The 17883-nt window shown below is 38.6% G+C and overlaps 1 long non-coding RNA gene across 4 annotated transcripts; it reads right to left on the reverse strand.

The window, feature by feature from the left end:
- Positions 1-1308: 1308 nt before the first annotated feature.
- LOC147369836 (uncharacterized) lies at positions 1309-12918 on the reverse strand. Of its 4 annotated transcripts, none has more exons than XR_015168582.1 (3): positions 12783-12918; positions 2800-2871; positions 1309-1950 (listed from the first exon to the last, which is right to left on the reverse strand). It is a non-coding gene; the product is annotated as an uncharacterized LOC147369836 (long non-coding RNA). The 4 variants fall into 4 exon arrangements; XR_015168580.1 differs by having other exon boundaries at positions 2795-2871; XR_015168583.1 differs by having other exon boundaries at positions 12766-12902.
- Positions 12919-17883: the final 4965 nt, after the last annotated feature.

A 17883-nucleotide genomic window follows, 5' to 3' on the forward strand; every position in this document is an offset into this window, starting at 1 on the left:
TTGTAAAGAGTCAGACACAACTGAGCGACTTGAATTGAAAAATATTAAATTTAGTCTGAAATATTGTTTTGAACTAGATAATAGCAAATACAGTTATTATCTCAGGTAAGTAAACTGAAAACAAGTGGCAATTGAACTTACATTTTAAAAATTTCTTCAATATTTTACTAGCCTGCTCACCCAGCATGCTATTAAATTAGCAAAATATATATTCCTAAGAATAGGGTACAAGTTTCATACTATTCTACAGAAAGCATAGAATTGTGGTATTTCCCTCTAGGGAAAAAGATTATCTTTTCAGGTTGTTTACAGAAGAAATACTTCCATTTAGGAAACTGGAATAATGATAGGGATTGACATTACATTTTTGGTTGTAGACAATACCTATGACTGTATTTTATAGTTTGACACATTGCTTCTGGAAAAGGAAGTTTTATGTTTTACAGTCTTGAATTCATTTTTGTTTTTTATACAATATACAACTCCTGTGGGCCCACAAAATCCTTACTCAATAGATACTCTGTTATGCCATTTATTATAGCAATGATTATGACATGAAGACTTATTTTGGTGCCAACAAAGCCATATTGTAGGCTCAATAGCTAAAGTGGCAGAGCAGAATGGCCCACCAAGGTGCAGTTTTTGAGAAAATATTGCTGAAGAACGTTCAGCTAGGGAAAAAGAGATTGTTTCTGTGTGCTAGTTGAATATAGATTATAGTACTTTGGGGATTTCTGGATGGTGTTTTAGAATCTGGGGCTTCCGTGAATGCACCAAAAGCCTTTTTCTGTTTTCTAGGAACCAATGCCTAAAGCACAGTAACCAGGGTAACAGATTCTAAGAAAAGGTGAATCCTCATCCTTTTCCACACAGTCACTAGTTCCAACACCGTTTCATCAGCTTTGGCCATTTTCTCATAGGTAGAAAGAGAAGACAAATGAAGTGCTCCACACCTAGACTCATGTGATAAAGAACCGGGAGAGTCAGACAAATACTGCATGATATTACATATGCACAGAATTTAAAAAATAATACAAATGAATACATATGCTAAAGCGAAACAGACTCACAGACATAGAAAACTAAACTTGCGGTTACCAAAGGGAAGAGGGAAGTGAGGAGAGACAAATTAGAATTATGAGATTAACATATAACAAACTCCTCTGTATAAAATAGATAAGTGACAAGGATGTAACTGTATAACACAGGGAAGTATAGCCATTATTTTGTATTAGTCTATAATGGAGTATAATCTGCAAAAATGCTGAATTGCTATGCTGCACACCTGAAACTAATAAACATAATACATTTCAAGCAATGAAAATATGAGTTTAATGTATATGAGCAATAGGCAAGTATCAGGGGATGTTACAAAAATGGGTCTCTGATTCTTTTGGGGTGTTTTTCTAGGTAGCCTTTGACTAAGGTTGAAGTATAAAAGAATGTTTTCCAAAGTGCAGCCTTGGACCACCTGCACAAAATCACTTGGAGAACTTGTTTACAGTGATGTAGTCTGAAGTATGTTCCTCTCTGTCTCTCAAGTCTGCTTTCCTGGGTTGGCATCATCTTCGGGTAGTCTCTCTCCTAGGATGCCACAGACAGCTCTAAAAGTCCTTGTTCTGCACGAGTAGCAAAACAGAAGCTCCTCTGTCCCAGCCTTTCCTAGATTACATCCAATTGGTCCGACTTACGTCACACTGATGATTCCTGCACCAGTCGGTGTGGGAGGGGATGACATATGGCCAGACTTGGGTTGTCTGTCTAACCACAGTGCCAAGACAGGTCAGATCAGATCAGATCGGATCAGTTGCTCAGTAGTGTCTGACTCTTGGCGACCCCATGAACCGCAGCACGCCAGGTCAGTCTCATCCAAATCTTAGACTGTGGGAGGGGTGGTTAATCCTCAAAATCAGGCTGCAGCTACTAAAAGACAGCAAACTAGATACTGGCCTGGCAAAAACAAGAAATGCCTTTTATGAGGCAGTTTATATATGTTCACTTAGTTACTTTTTAGATATTTATGTATTTATGGGTAACATTTCTGACCTAAGAAGGATTTAAGATCAAACATCTGCTATTTTAAAACCCACACACAATGGAAAGAGATGAGTTCTCCCCAACAGAGTCAACATTTTTTTCACCTTGGTGGGCAGAAGTGAAACCTATTTGTTTTCTTTTTTAGCCATTTTATGAAGGTATGATTGACATGTGAAAATCTCTACATATTTAATGTATACAACTCCATGGGTTTGGGAATAAGTATACATCCATGAAACCATCACCACCAAGGCCACAGATATATCTGTCACCTCCCAAACTTTCTGCTCACTACCTTTGTTATTATTTTTATTTTCCATGCCTGGCAAGAACATGGAACGTAAGATCTACATGGATAGTCCTGGAGGACATTGTGCTAGGTGAAATAAGTTAGACACAAGACAAATACTACAAATACTACATGATATTACTTATATATAGAATCTAAAATAGTCAACAATAAGGAAGCTGTGGCACATATATAGAATGAAATATTACTCAGTCGTAAAAAGGAATGCATTTGAGTCAGTTCTAATGAAGTGGATGAACCCAGAACCTATTATACAGAGCGAAGTAAGTCAGAAAAAGAAAGTTAAATATTGCATTCTAACACATATATACAGAATCTAGAAAAATGGCTCTTTAGAATTTATTTACAGCCCTGCAATGGAGAAACAGACATCGAGAATAGACTTATGGACAAGGGGAGAGAGGAGGAGAGGGTAAGATGTATGGAAAGAGTAACATGGAAACTTACATTACCATATGTAAAATAGACAGCCAACGGGAATTCGCTGATGGCTCAGGAAACTCAAACAGGGGCTCTGTATCAACCTAGAGGGATGGGGAGGGAGATGGGATGGAGGTTCAAAAGGGAAGGAATATATGTATACCTATGTCTTATTGATGTTGAGGTTGACAAAAAAACAACAAAATTCTGTAAAGCAATCATCCTTCAATTAAAAATAAATTTTTTTAAAAAAGGAAAAAAAAAAAGAAAAAAAAAGCAATCAAATTCATAGAAGCAGAGAACATAACCGTGGTTGCCAGTGGCTAAGAGGAAGGGACGGAGACGGCAATGGCACCCCACTCCAGTACCCCACTCACGACTGAGCGGCTTCACTTTCACTTTTCACTTTCATCCATTGGAGAAGGAAATGGCAACCCACTCCAGTGTTTTTGCCTGGAGAATCCCATGGACGGAGAAGCCTGGTAGGCTGCAGTCCATGGGGTCGCACAGAGTCGGACACCTGAAACGACTTAGCAGCAGCAGCAGCAAGAGGAAGGGAAATTAGATGACGAAGATTTAACACCTGATACCAGGGTTGCTCATATGGTTATTATATTAATCAAAGTAGAAGTTCCCTGAGGGTACTTTTAAAATTCTTTATTGTTCTTATAGCTTCTGGCCTTGCTCCACATTTCTTTGTCTCCTTTACTTCCACATCACACTCTCATCCTTGCTCTCTGTAGTTTCGCTTTCTTACCATCTTCCAATGAGCTTAAAATGGTGTAGTGGAAAGCAGACTAAGAACATACAATGAACTAATAAGAGCATCAAGTGAATTTGGAATTGTATTCAGCTGCTAGAATAGAACTGAAATAACAGTTGTTTGAGTCAGATAAAGTTTTATTTTTCTCTTAATATGGAAGCCCAGAAGAATTAAGCCAACCAGGGCTGATGAGAAAGATAGACAATACTCTCAATGCCCTACACCTCTTCCATCATACTGCTGCATTTCTTTAGCATGTGGCTTTCATTCTCAAGGTTGTCTCAATCAAAACAGAGCAGATGCAGCTTCAACCATCAGGGGAGGCTGGAATAAGGTAAATAAGGGCAGGAAAGACAGCATCCATTTCCCCACCAAGTTGCTCCCTTTACAAATTTTTCCTGGGGTCTCAACCCAATGACTTCTGCTTACACGTCAGTCATTCTTATCTATAGGAGAGACTTGAAATTGTAGGAGTCTGATTTTTTTTTTTTTTTTTTTTTTGCTTATTGAGCAGGGCACAGTGCTTCTCTTCCTTATCTCCACAATTCACTGAAACATTACTAATGAAAAAAGAAAAAGTAAATACTAAATAGAAGACTTACAGTCTTCACCATAAGTGAGTATCCATGGGTTCCTGAGACTCCACAAAGTGAAAACTCCAACTCATGAGCAACTGATTGTTTCTTTAAGAAACTCTCCAGGACAAATCTTGATAAAGCCTCCCACAAATTAAAATGAAAATCAATTTGATTTTAATTTCATCCAGTTTGATTAGACAATAAACATTAAGGAGTAATTTAATGAATAAAAGTGCCCATATTTTAGAAGATAATGGTACCATAAAGTAGAACCACTACAGTATAAATGGGTAATTATGCATTCCCAATTTATCCAAGGGGAAAGGTTTATTAACACAAATCCCAGACAGAGATAACACTGTCTTGTTATTGAGCACTCAGTCATTTAGTTCTCTGCTATCAGATGAGAAATCTAAGGAAGCCTTTCATTTATACAGTAACATGGGTACCTCAGTTCCCTGACTTGCTATTAATCTCACTTCATTGGAGCTCAGGGCATATTCTTCACCTGAGCCCACCAGATTTTGTCTGTGTTTTCCTGTTCAACAGAGGCAAGATAACTTATTATTAATTTGAGAGAACAGTAGTGCATAATAAAATGTGGTGAAACAACCATTCCCTTGGTATAAATATCCATTTAATGAAGAACAAACTGTAGACTTAGTCATTTAATTCTAAGAATATCTAGTCGCGACTGCTATATTCACTAATGCTTTCCAGACTAATCACAGTTGCTCTACTTTTGCCTCCTATGCAAACTATTTTAATTGGAAAGTTACTAACATCACCCATTTTTAATATTGTAAATGGGTTGTCCACAGAAATTATATCATTTTAAAAGTAGGAGAGAAGCAAAAGAGTCTGTTAGGCATGCATCCCCACAATTAATGCTGTGCCAATGTATTTTCATAATTTGTTTTGCTTGTAGTTTATTGCTGTCCCAGCGTCAATTCCCTTTTTGTCACAGGACCCTAATTTTTCTTTGAATATAAATACAGTGGGAAAATAGATCAAGGCCCCCTCAACTGCTGGCCAAGGATGGGCAAGAGGCCAGATGCTCTTTTACTGGAACTTGAATTTTAAACAGAAAACCCCCACAGATTAAAAAGTTCAAGTTTGAGGAAACGAAGATGGCAGAGGAGTAGGTGGACGTGGAGTACATCTCTCTCCACGATACATTAGGAACACACCTATAGACACAGAAGTGCATGTAGAACACCAGCTTAGAGTGGACAGGAGTACCTGACCAGCAAAAAAAGAATATATAGAACCATGCAAAACTCAGTAGGAGGAAGGAACTAGGGGGAAAAACAGGAGTGTTAGTAGGACTGGACCTGCCCTCGGTGGGTGGGGGAACTGAAGCAGGGGTCCCATCCCCACATTGGGGCAACTGTCTGAGTCAGAGAAGAAACATTTAAGGCTAAGCATGAAACAGCTGATCTGTGGCAGCCTAAATGGAATGAGAATCAGACAGTCCTTGCCACAGCCATATGTATCTCAGATAGGGACACAGGTCCCCTGGAAGGTGCAGCTGCTGGGAGCTGGAGTTAAGAGATACTGGAACAATCCCAGGTCGAGGGCTGTTGTTGACTGTGGAGAGATGTATAGAGGCGATATGAGGGAGGAGATTGTGGTGGGAAATGCCTGGAGGAAAGCTGGGCAGCCATGGAAGCAAGGCGATAACTGCTGAGTCAGCGTAGCAGGTGGAGCCGTCACCATAGCCTCTCTCTCCCAACACGCCAGCATCGGCAGCTGAACAACAGAGAGGCTGGCCCATCAAACGCCTGATACACTAACTAGAGACTAGGACCCCAGCCAGGGTGCCCCTTTAAGTGCCTGATGGGCCGATCTAGAGAGTAGGACCCCAGCCGGGGAGGGGGCTGGGGGGGAGGGGTGGCCCTCAATATGCCTGATGCAACGAACAACAGAGAAGGACCCCAGGCAAGGGAGCCCTCTAAGTGCCTGAACAGGTGGAATTACAGAGAAAGACTGGCCAGAGGTCTTCTGATTGCCAGCTACAAGAGGCTCAAAAAAAGACTGATAGGGTCATAACCCCTGAGGTAGAGGCAGTCCATGTCCCTGAACACTTGGCACCACCAGGGTCCCTGCAAGCCAAGCAGCTGTGCCACCTTCACACTCAACTCTCACTGGGGCAGAGCTGCCACAGGCCAAAAAAAAAATCTTGCGTCTATACACACAGGGTTGCTTCAATCGCGTCAAGCTCTTTGTGATGCTGTAGACTGTGGCCTGCCAGGCTTCTCTGTCAGGGGAGTTCTCCAGGCAAGAATACTGGAGCATATTGGCCAATACTGGTTGCCATACCCTTCTAGAGCACTGTATTTCTTGCTGCCCTAGCCATCAATTCCCCTGAGTACCTAGTGCTGCCAGAACCCCTGCAACCCAAGCAGCTGTACCATCTCCATACCTGACCCTCACAGGAGCAAACCCAAGTTCCTCCAGGGCAGGCTCAGGAGCAAACCCCAGTAGACGACCCACATACAAAGGCGGAAACAAAACCACAACAGAAACCCAGGGGTAGTGTGGCTTAGGAAGAAGACCCAAAACCTTCCCAGCACCTGTACAAGCTGAAGATTAAATCCACACAATCAACTAGGCAGACTCTGTACCTATGGAATATATAAAAGAATATTGAGAGCTCCCACAAAAGAAAATGCACTAGTTCTGATAGCAATGAACATTGGAGGCAAGAACACACAGGAGTAGGACCAGATTAGAATCTGAGCTGCCCCCACAGCAAGTCCAGAGATCAGTACAGTGTTGGAGGGCATCCTAGAAAGGTGAGATGGACTGTGACTCCCAGGGAGGGAAAGGACTCTGACAGCAATGACTCAAGAAAAATATTTATTATTCTTATGTTTTGACTTGTTCTGTAGATTCTTTGGGATTTTTTTCCCTTTTTTCCTCACCCTCTGTTGTAGTTGTCAATTTTATTGGCACTATGAAATCCAGTTAAGCTTTTGAGCTTTTTTTTTTCTCCTCAGTCACATTTTTTATCATTGTTATAAACCTCTGCCTCTACGTTGGCCTTTTGCAGTTCTGTGAAGTCTTTTTTTTTTTTTTCTTTTCTCTTTTTTTAATTTTTTAAACCTATTATTAGTTTTTCTACATTCATTCCTTTGTTTGCTTTTCCTACTGTTCTTTTCCCCTTGGAGTTAATCTTTAATGTATATAAATAGTCTTCATCTACGTTTATTTAACTTTGCATATCTATTCTTTCTTTCTTTCCTTTCCTCTCAACATGTTTGTTAATTTTGTTTTCATTGCATAATTCCACACTTGGCACCTTGCTTTAGTTTTGTTTTCCAGTTTGTGCTTTAATTAGTTTTGTTCTTAACTTGTAAATATAAGAATGAAACTAGAACACTTTCTAACACCATACATAAAAAAAAAAAACTCAAAATGGATTAAAGATCCAAATGTAATACCAGAAACTATATATTCATAGAGGAAAGCATAGGCAAAACACTCTCTGACATAAATCACAGCAAGATCCTCTATGACCCACCCCACGCAGAGTAATGGAAATAAAAGCAAAAATAAACAAATGAGACCTAAATCAACTTAAAAGCTTTTGCACAATGAAGGAAACTATAAGCAAGGTGAAAAGACAGCCTTAAGAAAGGGAGAAAATAATAGCAAATGAACCAACTAACAAAGAATTAATCTCAAAAATATACAAGCAGCTCATGCAGCTCAATACCAGAAAAATAAACGATCCAATCAAAAAATGGGCCAAAGAACTAAACAGACATTTCTCCAAAGACAACATACAGATGGCTAACAAACACATGAAAAGATGCTCAACATCACTCATTATCAGAGAAATGCAAATCAAAACCACAATGAGGTACCATCTAATGCTGGTCAGAATGGCTGCTATCAAAGTCTACAAGCAATAAATGCTGAAGAGTGTGTGGAGGAAAGGGAACCCTCTTACACTGTTGGTGGGAATGCAAACTAATACAGCCACTATGGAGAACAGTGTGGAGATTCTTTAAAAAACTGGAAACAGAGCTGCCATACAACCCAGCAATCCCACTGCTGGGCATACATTCCAAAGAAACCAGAATTGAAAGAGACACGTGTACCCCAATGTTCATCACAGCACTGTTTACAATAGTTAGGACATGGAAGCAATCTAGATTTCCATTGGCAGACAAATGGATAAGAAATTTGTGGTACATATACATAATGGAATATTACTCAGCTATTAAAAAGAACGCATTTGAATCAATTCTAATGAGGCGGATGAAAGTGGAGTCTATTATACAGAGTGAAGTAAATCAGAAAGAAAAACACCAATACAGTATATTACTGCACATATATGGACTTTAGAAAGATGGCAACAACAACCCTATACGCAAGACAGCAAAACAGACACAGATATAAAGAACAGACTTTTGGACTCTATGGGAGAAGACGAGGGTGGGACAATTTGAGAGAATAGCATTGAAACATGTGAAGTAGCATATGTGAAATAGATGATCAGTCCAAGTTCGATGCACGAAACAGGGGACTCAAAACTGGCACACTGGGACAACCCAGAGGGATGGTATGGGGAGGGAAGTGGGAGGGGTGTTCATGATGGGGGACACATGTATACCCATGGCTGATTTATGTCAATGTATGGCAAAAACCACCACGGTATTATAAAATAATTAGCCTCCAATTAAAATAAATTAATTTTAAAAATTAGAAAATGTTAAAAAATAAATTAACTAGTTAATTTTTTTGTAAAGTTCAAGTTCATTCATCCAACAGAAGTCCCAACATAAGGACCATCCATACTTGTTCCCTGAATTTTCAGAGCAACTGTGGTCATTTATAAAGTTTATATCTCTACACTATTGTTCAACTCTTCTCTGAAGTACTCTATATTCTTTCAACAGCTACCTTTTTTGCTTAGGCTTATGGAAGTTCATTTGCTTTTGATTAAAGAACCATAATTGATATGAATAGCAAAGACCAACTGTGATAACAGCACAAGCCCCCAAAATCTCTTTACATCCCTGAGTACTGTGCTTCTAAAGTAAATGGTGTGAATATAATCCTTCCCAATTCTTGAAAGAAAAATATAAGTTAACTCTACAGAAAAAGTGCTACAAAGTTCTTAAAGCTTGACTTATAATTCAGAACTTCTGTACTTCACGACCATGTTTGCCAAACAAATATTTTAAATAATGTAATTCTAATTATCTGATGCACACAGGAAATGTAATGATTTGAACCAACATACCACTGTTTTTAAACTGCAGCATTGTTGTATTTTTAAGTATTTAGTTTTTAAAGAATTATATGTTCTGACCTGAACCACAAAAAGAAATAAGAGGGAAAAAGAAACAGTAAAAGGAACTTTGTTCCTAGAACCCAACTAGCTTTAATCTTTAACTCTCTTTATATTACATGTGGCACCTTACAAGGAAACAGAAAAATAAACCTTTCACCTAAATGGTCCTAATCTTTGGGCTTCTTCCTGTATTAACTATAAATTACAATTACTGGGAAACTAAAAGATGCATTAGTTGAAGGTTACTTCTTTTGAATAGGTGGATCAGAAGTTCTTTCTTACTTCATTGATCAAAATGCTTGAGCTGTATTATCAAAGAATAAGGAGCCAGCCATGAATAAAAGAGAAGAATATTTAGGAAAAAAAATAGAAAGCTATGCACATAAATTCCTATTATTTTCCTTTACTACACATCTCCCAACCTTCAATTTCATCCACTTCTAAGAGTTTTTTCTAGTTCATCTCTATAGAAAAAAATAAAAGCTCAAAATATTCTTTACAGATTGCCACTTATAAAAATTCTGAAGGGCTTTCAAAGCATCTAACAAGAAAAAAAAGTTTCGTTGATAAAAAAAAAGTCCACAATGGTATTTAACAATAACAATTTACATTTTACTTACCAGCTGCACATTCGATCACCCACATCCAAACATGAAATTGGTATTTCTTTCACCAAATTATAAAGGTTTTAAATGGGATATAAAATGATAAATGAGGAATAAACTGCTTTCCTATGAAAGAATTTTAGGGCTATTACATGTGAACCGTGAACTTTCTGATGTTCAAGCTGGTTTTAGAAAAGGCAGAGGAACCAGAGATCAAATTGCCAACATCCGCTGGATCATGGAAAAAGCAAGAGAGTTCCAGAAAAACATCTATTTCTGCTTTATTGACTATGCCAAAGCCTTTGACTGTGTGGATCACAATAAACTGTAGAAAATTCTTCAAGAGATGGGAATACCAGACCACCTGACCTGCCTCTTGAGAAATTTGTATGCAGGTCAGGAAGCAACAGTTAGAAATGGACATGAAACAACAGACTGGTTCCAAATAGGAAAAGGAGTTCGTCAAGGCTGTATATTGTCACCCTGCTTATTTAACTTATATGCAGAGTACATCATGAGAAACGCTGGACTGGAAGAAACACAAACTGGAATCAAGATTGTCGGGAGAAATATCAATAACCTCAGATATGCAGATAACACCACCCTTATGGCAGAAAGTGAAGAGGAACTCAAAAGCCTCTTGATGAAAGTGAAAGAGGAGAGTGAAAAAGTTGGCTTAAAGCTCAACATTCAGAAAACGAAGATCATGGCATCTGGTCCCATCACTTCATGGGAAATAGATGGAGAAACAGTGGAAACAGAGTCAGACTTTATTTTTCTGGGCTCCAAAATCACTACAGATGGTGACTGCAGCCATGAAATTAAAAGACGCTTACTCCTTGGAAGGAAAGTTATGACCAACCTAGACAGCATATTCAAAAGCAGAGACATTACTTTGCCAACAAAGGTCTGTCAAGTCAAGGCTATGGTTTTTCCAGTGGTCATGTATGGATGTGAGAGTTGCACTGTGAAGAAGGCTGAGCACTGAAGAATTGATGCTTTTGAACTGTGGTGTTGGAGAAGACTCTTGAGAGTCCCTTGGACTGTAAGGAGATCCAACCAGTCCATTCTGAAGATCAGCCCTGGGATTTCTTTGGAAGGACTGATGCTAAAGCTGAAACTCCAGTACTTTGGCCACCTCATGCGACGAGTTGACTCATTGGAAAAGACTCTGATGCTGGGAGGGATTGGGGGCAAGAGGAGATGGGGGTGACAGAGGATGAGATGGCTGGATGGCATCACTGACTCAATGGACGTGAGTCTGAGTGAACTCCGGGAGTTGGTGATGGACAGGGAGGCCTGGCATGCTGCGATTCATAGGGTCGCAAAGAGTCGGACATGACTGAGCGACTGATCTGATCTGATCTGATCTGAAAGTAAAAAATAAATAGAATCAATTTCAATTGTACTAGTGTGGGAAAATGATTGCTTTCTGTTTGCATTGTGGAAGTATGGCATTGTGCTATATTTATATTTTATTTATTTTTCAACTGTGAACTATTTCATACTTAGAAAATAACACACACAATGTTTAATTTTTTTTTAGATGTATGGTTTCAATAATCACAAAAACAACATCTAGCACCCAGAACCCAGCTTAAGGAAGATAACCGTATGGATATTCTTAAGATCTCTGAATGTTCCTTCCTAAACAGAGGCATTTCATAAACCCTGAGAGGTAACAGCTGAACTAAATTTCTTTTCATTATCATTTGGTTTTTCTTAGGCTTGTCCAACAAACAGATATGGCCAAGTTGAAAGGCTTGCTTACACATGTTTAATGTTTAGACAGATATTCCCACAGTGTTTATTTATCTATTTATTGATCAGCATTGTGTTTTTGAAATCCATCTGTGTTTCATTACTAAATAGAAAACCACTGTAGGCACAAGCCCAATTTGGTTATCCGCTGTTTTAAATGATGGAATTTGGATTGTTCCCTCTATTAAGAAAAAGCTGTGACAAATACACATACCTTCTCACTCAGACATGTGTAAGAGTTTTTTCAAGGTGTGCCTGGGTATACAATTGCTTGTTCTTAGGATACACATATCTGTTTTTCTGCTAGATAATACTAACTTGCTTCACATAAGATTATACAGTTGACCCTTGAACAACCAGGGTCCACTTATTCAGGGATTTTTTTAAAAAATAAATACACTAAAAAATTTTTGGAGATTTGCAACAATTTGAAAAAACCCACAAATGAACCGGGTAGCCTAGAATATCAAAAAATAAGAAGAAAAAGTTAGGTATGCCATAAATGCATAAAATATATGTAGATACCAGTCTATTTATCATTTACCCCTATAAATTACACAGAAATATATTATCACAAGTTAAAATTTATCAAAACTTATGCACACAGACTGTGCATAGGGCCATTCACAGTCAAGAGAAATGTAAACAAAGGTAAACATGCAGAATTAAGTCATAACTGCAAAAAATTAATTGTAGTGCATACCATGCTGCTGCTGCTGCTGCTGCTGCTAAGTCGCTTCAATTGTGTCCGACTCTGTGTGACCCCATAGACGGCAGCCCACCAGGCTCCCCCGTCCCTGGGATTCTCCAGGCAAGAACACTGGAGTGGGTTGCCATTTCCTTCTCCAATGCATGAAAGTGAAAAGTGAAAATGAAGTCGCTCAGTTGTGTCTGACTCTTAGCGACCCCATGGACTGCAGCCTACCAGGCTCCTCTGTCCATGGGATTTTCCAGGCAAGAGTACTGTAGTGGGGTGCCATTACCTTCTCCAAGTGCATACCATAGTCTTGTGGTAATGCTGTAGCCGCTTCTTGTTGCTACTGTGGAGAGACTGGGTGTTGTGAGCCTCAGCTTCAAAGGCTGAAGACGCCAATTATCCTCAGGTTACCAGGTGTCGCTCCAGTAAATCTTGCATCATGGGAACGTGATCTCTCGCGGTTCTCGTGATCTCTCGCGGTTCTCGTCTAATTTCCATCATTAATGAAGTACCTTAAACCTCGAATAACACTATGGAACCCAAATACAAAGTACCACTAGTGATGCTGGGTGTGCTCCCAAGAAGCAGGGGAAAATCATGCTATTAAAAGAAAAAAGATTAATTGCTTGATATGTATCATAGATTGCAATCGGCAATTGTGATTGCTGCCATTTCAAGAAAAGTGAATCCTGTGTAAGGACCACTGTAAAAAAAAAAAAAAAAGTAGTGCAAATTTGTGAAGCCATCCCTGCAGCTACACCAGCAGGTACAAAAACCTTGCACTTTTTGCAAAATACCTTTTAATCTCATATCGTCGATGATTCAGCTTTTATGTGGGTGCAGAATTGTTACAAGAAATTGTACCTATAAGACTCTATTATGATTGAAGAAAAAGTGAAGTCAATATATGACAGTGTAAAGCAAAAAGGATATAAAGCTGGAGAATTTGATTCCAGCAAAGAATTGGGGCCATATTAGAAAACTTAAATTAAAAAGTCAGACCGAAATTACAGTGTCTATCTATAAAGAGCATCCTGTGTGCCTGCCCCTCTTGTCAACCCTTTCACATCCTTCACCTCTTCTGCTCTGCCATCCCTAAGTCAGCAAAACCAACCTTGCCTTCTCCTCCTCCTTATCCTACTCAACAAAGAGAAAAAGGATGAAGACCTTTATGATGATCCATTTCTACTTAATGTAGTAAATAATCATCGTATTGTACAGTTAATAAACCCGTCTGTTGTTTCTTTCCAAATCTAATAACTATATGGAAAGAACTGTTTAAGATTTTTTTTTGGTCATCATCAGCTAAGCATTCAATATTAGAATATCATTTGCAAGACAGTCTGGATATTAATCCTATGACATTCATAAGTATTGTAAATAAACCATAGTTTTTAGTTTGCATTTTCATGGTTTATAGTCTTTTGATAAATGTAAGGTCTTACGTTTTATAAAGTTATTGTATTGTCTCCTGTATAATTTGAGGTTTTGTGTCGTATTTCATATAATAAAGAATATGTTTCTCTAAAAATATAAAATTACATCTTTTATAGTTAATGTCACCAAGAATTGATTTTTATGTGTGGGTCTGTGGACTTTGTGAAGTAGGATTCAATTTTGTGCTTTCCATATAAACATGAGTGTCAAAAACATTTTTATTGTTAAACCTACCTTTCTCCCATTATCTGTACAGTACTTCTATTAATATAATATCATGTTTTCATATATAAACATTAGATATTTGGATATATGGATTTATTTCCAGTATTTCTAACTTTCCATTGATTAATTTATCTGTTAGCATTTTTTGCCCATGCTGTTGCTTCTTCCTGGAAAGCATCTCCAGTGGGTCTCTTCCTTGCTTAATATTTTCTGCATTTAAGTCTTTTCTCAAGGAGTACTTTTCTGATATTTTAATGTAAAATAGTCCCCAGTCTCTCATTTGTTCCCCACTTCATATTGTATTCATTATATCCTTTACCACAGCTTTATATTTATATTATTTGTCTGTTTATTACCTGCATCTTACATGAGAATGTGTTAAAAGAACCATGAGAACTGAGACCTTGTCTGTCTTGGTCATTTACGCTTCTTCAGTGTTTTTGGAATACTTGGAAGATAGTTGATATTTAATGAAATGTTTTTCAAGGAATAAATGAAATAGGTACAAAATTTGCTGTCATTTATGAGATGACAAATCTTGAACAAGTTACTTATTCATTCTAAATGGCGCTTCTAAAATGTCAATATTATTTCCTTATTTTCAGGCTAAGGCTTAGGGATAATTTTTAAAATGTGCCCACCATGGTGCCTGGCACACAGAAAGTGCTTTGTAAATAGTATATAATATTATATATCATCCGCTGATAAGAAACAAGATGTAGCTTACCATCAAGAGAACCCCAAATGTAAAGCTATGAAATATCAAAAGAGAATTTTGGAATCTTATTTGATTATAAAAAGTAAAATATTTTTAGAAAGAACGCTCTCAAACTACTTTAAATAAAAGAGGGACTCCATTAGGAATTTATGGTGGTATCCCATGGAACACAAGACCAGACATAGGGAACCAAGGAACCCTCCTCTCTCTCTCTCTCTTTCTCGCTCATTCTTGCTCTCATTGCTGCTTTCCTCTGCAATTAATTTAATATCTTATTCATTACAACTAGTTTTATGTTTCTTAGTTTATTTGGCAGCCACAGTCTACTGGGTTTCTATGTTACAAATTCAACCAATCAAAAGAAAGCTGATCTTTTCAATCCCAGTTCCAAATTTTCATGGAAAGGGTTGATTTGACAGCTTTGGTTCATACACACACCATTCAACAAACCAGTTGTGGTTAGAGAGCAAGGTCATAGTATACAAACACAGCAGCTCCCTCTGATCCATGTGGGTGGAGAAAGCATGACCTGCTCACCACAAGGAAGATCACAAAGAAGCACCCACCCACGCTCTCTATACTTTTTAAAATGTTGATCCCATCTGATCTTAAAGCATCAGCTCAAAAAAAGAACAACAATAAAAGGCACTGTACAATGTACAGTAGAAGCTGTTTTTGTTGATTTATATTTTTATAATTGGATCTTTTCAATGATGGGCTAAATCCCAGGATATGTTGATGGCTATAAATAACATTTGTTTTTCTCCAAAGTTAAAGAAAGATAGATACTGAGACTGACTCTCCTATCATGAAACTCTTATTTTACCTGACATACTGAATGGCTCCAAAAGGGCAAGGCACTGAGAAGGATATATTTTCCTTCCCTCATTTGACCAAACATTCCTCTGGAGGGGTCACTCCCACAGTGACAGCTTCTGGCAAATTTGACAGTATCATCACCAATTAAAGTACCTATTTTCCTGACAGCCAGTACCCATTTTATTCTAGATGTGCAATTTGGCCTCTTTCTGTCATAAATCTTCTCTCCTGGATGGCAGTTTGAAGAAATAGATACCACTGCTTGATTTCTCTCATGCCATGGGAAGCGTCAGCCCACTGAAACCCCATCCACTTGGCAACTAATTAGTTTTCCCTTTATAGTCCTCAGACTCAAAAAGCACTATCCACAGGTCCATGGGGCAAAAGACCAAGTAGATAATAGTTTGCAAATGAGTTAGACAGCAAGGTCTTTAATGTAAAATGAATCGTGTGTTAAAACTACTACAGTAATGCAGGCCAGATTCATACGTGGGAAAGGATGACTAGAGAAGCTAATGCTTCTTTTTCTGTGCAACTACCCAACACCAGGTATTAAGCTGTTTAAATAGGTTATCTCATTTAATCCTGTCATAAAATCTCCATTCTCAAAATGAGGAAAAGGAGGCTTGAAAATGAGTTTCCCAAATTACACAGAAAAAAAAGAGGTGGGGGGGCATTGTTGAGTGCAAGTTTCACAAACTCAAATGCTCAAAGGAGCCAAGCAGGCAAAACAAATGAATAAATTAGGCGTGAAAGTGTTAGTCACTGAGTCATGTATGACTCTTTGTGAGCCCATGGACTATAGCCTACCAGGCTCCTCTGTCCATGGAATTCTCCAGGCAAGAATACTGAACTGGGTTGCCATGTTCTTCTCCAGTGGATCTTCCTGACCCAGGAATCAAAACTTCATCTCCTGCATCTCCTGCATTGCAGGCAGATTCTTTACTGTGCACTCTGCATATGAAACAAGAAAGATTTTCTTTGCCTCTGCAATTAAGAATACACTCTCTCCCAACAACTTTCAAGTATACAATACAGTAATATCAACTATAATTTTAAATGTTTTCACCACAGAAAAATAAAGGGCGCTTATCTGATGGGCTTCTCAGGTGGCAGTAGTGGTAAAGAATCCACATGCCAGTGCAGGAGATGCAAGAGACATAGGTTTGATCCCTGGGTTGGGAAGATCCCCCTGGAGTTGTTGTTGCTCAGTCACTCTGGCATGTCTTACTCTTTGTGACCCTATGGAATGCAGCCTGCCAGGCTTCCTGGTCTTCCCTATCTCCCAGAACTTGCTCAAACTCATGTCCATTCAGTCGGTGATGCCATCCAACCATCTCGTCCTCTGCCATCCCCTTCTCCTCTTGCCCTTAATCTGTCCCAGTATCAGAGTCTTGTCCAATGAATCAGCTCTTGGCATCAGGTGGCCAAAGTATTGGAGCTTCAGCTTCAGCATCAGTCCTTCCAATGAATATTCAGGATTAATTTCCTTTAGGATGGACTGGTTGGCTCTCCTTGCAGTCCAAGGGACTCTCAAGAGTCTTCTCCAACAACACAGTTCACAGGCATTAATTCTTTGGCGTTCAGCCTTCTTTATGCTCCAACTCTCACATCCATACATGGCTACTGAATACATACATACATACATACATACATACATACATACATACATGGCTTTGACTAGATGGACCTTTGTTGGCAAAGTAATGTTTTTGGTCTTTAATATGCTGTCTAGGTTTGTCATAGCTTCTCTTCCAAGGAGCCAGTATCATTTAACTTCATGGTTGCAGTTACCATTTGCAGTGATTTTGGAGCCCAAGAAAATAAAATTTTTTCACTATTTTCATTGTTTCCCCATCTATTAGCCATGAAGTGATGGGACCAAATGCCATGATCTTTATTTTTTGAATGTTGAGTTTTAAGCCAGCTTTATCACTCTCCTCTTTCACTTTCATCAAGAGGCTCTTTAGTTCTTCACTTTCTGCCATAAGGGTGGTGTCATCTGCATATCTGAGGTTGTTGGTATTTCTCCCGCCAATCTTGATTCTGGCTTGTGCTTCATCCAGCCCAGCATTTTGCATGATGTACTCTGTATACAAATTAGGAAATGGCAACCCACTCTCATATTCTTGCCTGGAAATTCCCATGGACAGAGGAGCCTGGCAGGCTTCTTAAACTTAGACAATGTTACGTATCAGTTATATC

This window comes from Bos grunniens, chromosome 7 (genome assembly GCF_055505025.1).
Source record: "Bos grunniens cultivar Pamir isolate PY7600 chromosome 7, Bosgru_T2T1.0, whole genome shotgun sequence".
In the NCBI taxonomy this organism is placed as follows: Eukaryota; Metazoa; Chordata; class Mammalia; order Artiodactyla; family Bovidae; genus Bos; species Bos grunniens.